A 4,267-nucleotide genomic window follows, 5' to 3' on the forward strand; every position below is an offset into this window, starting at 1 on the left:
ATTCTGATTCCTCTGTAAAAAGAGTAGTGACTTTGTTAAAAGAAATGCATAATTATCTATTTTCATTGAATTATGCTTTTTTGTTTTCTAATTTGATTTATACCAGGACAGATGTATGATTACTTATTATAAAATTTCTGATACATATAATACATATATAGGTAGTGTTTTACATATGATTAATTCCTTTCCCAGATATAATGCACTTCCCCTCAAGATACTTTGCATGTTGAAGAATATAGGGAAGATAAGGAATTGAAGTTTATTAGTTCAATCATGATATTTATATGAAAAAGGCACATAAATAACAGCACATTAGATTACAATTTAAAGAAATTGTTTTATAAATAAAGTTTTAGTGTAATGTCTATTTACTTTTGATGTATTTGAAGTTTCATTGTTATGGTACAGAATTATTAAGAAAATAAAGTCTTAGTGTCATAAATAGGAGTTCAAAACAAGAATTCTGTTCATTATATATTAAAATTTGAGAAACATTTTGGCAGTTGAATGTTTAGCCAAGATTATTTATTTTAGGTATCTTACAGCACACATTATATATTTAGAGAAAACATTGTGTATGTAGGTTATATCTAATGCTAAACACATATATATATATATATGTCATATATGCATAAGAAATATGCAAATTTTATTAAATCACTGAAAGGATAAGTTAATTTAATTTGAGGCAATATATTAACAGCATACCTTATTTGTTTGTTTATTTGGGTGATAATATATTTTGGACCTAGTGACATATGCATCCTCTACCACTGAGTGACAACCTGAACCCTAACAATTCATTTTTAGTTACCTTAAAATGTATTTTTTCTGCATATTTCCTCTGATGCCATCATTTATTTAGGTACACATCTCAACTGTTTCTGACCCAGCATGTTTCCTAGGCACATTTTCCTTTAATGGAATGATGAATACTTATTACAGGTTTGAAGATGCCATGAGTATAAATTGTATTTTAGGAGTTGAATATAAGAAAAGTTAAACTTTGTGTGAGACAAAATTTTCTGATAATGCCCAAGCAGACACATAAACAGCTGGGCCTGAATAAACTGTAACCTCTTGAAATTCAGTAAAATTAAAATCATATCATGCATAGATGGTTGCATTTTAGTGAAACTAATTATTTTCTATATTATAAAATTTAATAGAAAATTTTACCCATGATGGATTCATATTATTATTAAACATTTTTAAATGGACTGATTTAAAAATAGTCAACATATTATAAAGTTTTACTTGTGACTATTGCCTTAGAGATAATGCTTGAGATATACAGCAAATGCAATTCTTTATGGTATTAAAGACAGCGTAAATTATTAAGGATAACACTGTAGTGATAATTATTTTTTGATAGTTTAAAATTTAAAAGTGTACTTTATAAGAATTTGATACTTTCATAAGTCACCATCTTAAGTTCATAAGAAGTTCTGGTTTGAAAAGAATGTGCTGTTAAATACTGTATGCTAAATATCTATGGTAGTAAGGATATTCCCCATCAGATATTCATGTAAATTACATATACAAGAACATGGGATTCAATATTCTATCAGCAAGAAATGGCAAATAGGCATACAATAATTTATTACACAAATAAAAAGCAAGAATGAGTTATATTAAAGAACAGTCAGAAGTCAAATTGTGTGATATTTTACCAAGTATTTTTAACTAAGTTTACTATATAACTTTATTTTAATTAATAAGGATATTAAATCAGTGTTGAGACATACTTTTATGCATAATTCTTACAGCAATTAGGACAAGAATACCATTGTATTGGAATGTGATAGTTATAAATACTGTTGAAGATTGCATGCATTAGAAAAATGCATATGAGTAGTTGTAGATGGGAAAATTGAAACGTACATATCTTTGATGCAATGTTTCTATTAAGGTACTTTTGTAAGGCAATAGTGCCACAATATTTACATGACATTTTGGCCTCATGATTTTTTTGGAGGTGCATACTCTCTCTGTCGTCACTCTTAGCTCTTTGTACCCAGCTCCCAGTGATTCCAGTTTCTGTCTATAGAGACCTTCACCTCACTTCCTCACCTCTAAGTGAGGTCCACTGTTTTTTGCCTAGAAGAGGTAGTTTCTAATTTGCCTCGCTTTCCCTATACTGACTCTCCAGACTGTTTACAGCCCAGAACCCAAAATGCTATAACTTAAACAGAAAATGAAATGCATCCCCATACAGTACTCAGATCAACTCATATTTCTTTTCTAGTAGAAGCTAACTTCTTGTTCTGAGTCTTCACAGCATGCTGTGGTCTTTTCTTCTGCCTGGACATCCTATGCCCCCTTCTATTTTGCATGTCTCTCCATATTTTGTTGCCCCCTCTTTTTTTTTTAATTTTCTGCTCTCTTTCCTCCTTCTGGTTTCTTCTACATAGTCATAAGATTTATTTATGATTGATGTTTATAAAAACATCCTCTCCGGAAGTCTTTGCTGTACCCTGAAGTCAATGTTTTGTGAAGCAATTCCCAATGATTGTTTCATACTTTGCTCATTTAAAATTTCTTTTTCTTAAGCATTTGTAGAATTAAAGACGAATTCAACATGCAATGGTAATTATCTCTAAGTATATTCAAGCACTATGAGCAAAAGGACATTTCTTCTTTAAGCTATGATTATTTTTAATGCTAAATTTTTAAAGCGTAAAATTTGTAAACAGCATTATTTTAAAAGCCTCTTAATAAATTGATAATAAAATCTAGCTGCTAAGCTGTTATTATAGAAAATAGTCTATTTTATATAAATTTACATGTGCTATCTCCAAAAATATACCCTAAAGGAATTATAATGAAATAATAGCAATGATCCTTTTTAAACTTGCAAGCTCAACTACTTAAATTAATATACCAAAATGCTCTAAAATGTACCTAAGTTATAATGGCATATGAAATACTTTTTTACTTTTAAATAATGCTATTCATAAACATGAGTAAAATTGCTAACATTAGTAAATGAATGAAAATAACTTTCATCTTCTATTAACTCAAAGAGTAACAGGATGGCCTTAAAATAGTTTAGATGTGAAATTCTCTTTCCACATACAAAGACATTGAAGGCAGGATTAAACAAGAGGACTAGGAAAATAAGTACAGTATGGAGGAAAGTGGAAGGAAAAGGCAGAGAAGGAAAAGGTGTATAAGTTAATCTATTTTGAGGGAAATGAGAGTGGACTGTTAATGCTGTCTTACTAACAATAAAAAAAATCAGCAGCAACCAAATGCTGTTATCTTCAAATATTTGTTTAGTGATGGCATACTAAAAGAAATTCTTTTTTAAGAAAGACAGAATGTAATAATTGCAGAACTAGAGTAGAATACATGTTTAGTCCTAGCAGACGACTTATGCAGAAATTAAACAATAAAGAAAGCTGAGGTTAATTTTTAAAAATGTCATGAAAATACAACTAAAGTTTGTGAGCTCTGTAGCATTACTGATTACTTATAAAGACTCTGAGTGATAAAAGCAATTTTGGTTTAACGTTGCATTTTGAGCTTAAGTAACTGTGGGAGAATGTGAGAACTCACTAAGACAAATTGGAACCAAGGAAAATTTGGATATTTAATATGGCACAGAAGATACAGAAAAACTTTCTTTTACATTAGCCTATTTATATATTTGTTTTTACTAAGTGTTTCTTTTATATTAATTTGTTTAATTTTTCTCTAAGCCCACCAGCAAGTGTGACTCTGGATCTCCTTTAAACACAAACCAATTTCCAGGAAAGCTACATAAAGTTTTATCAGTCTAGAGCAGAACAATCCTAGATGCTTCAAACTTTAGTGTTTCCACAGGCTTTCTCCATACCTGCATGACTCAGTTGGAGTCTAAACACTGACTTTGATTTAGAAAAGAAAGCCATACTGTCTTACTGCCAATGACAACCACCATAGTGAAGATGGGTATGGCCGGAAGCCAGCATGAGAAGGGAGAGATTGTCTCAATTCATAGTCCCCTAGAGGTTGGCAAGCTCTGTATAACCTCACTCCTAGAATGCTATAGCCACACAACCAAATGTAGCACAATAGCTGTAGGCTTAGGATCCCGACTTGACCCAGCAAATAGGCCATTACCATACAACCCAGGCAGGCATGATGAATGGTATTAATGAGAACAAGAGATTTCGACCAGCATAGATTTCAATGTGTAGCAGACAGTTTAAAATTAAAGCTAAATTGGATTTTGTCAATGCTTTTTCAGCATCTAATGAAATGATCATATGTTTTTTTT

This window comes from Microtus ochrogaster, linkage group LG1 (genome assembly GCF_000317375.1).
Source record: "Microtus ochrogaster isolate Prairie Vole_2 linkage group LG1, MicOch1.0, whole genome shotgun sequence".
Taxonomy (NCBI): domain Eukaryota; kingdom Metazoa; phylum Chordata; class Mammalia; order Rodentia; family Cricetidae; genus Microtus; species Microtus ochrogaster.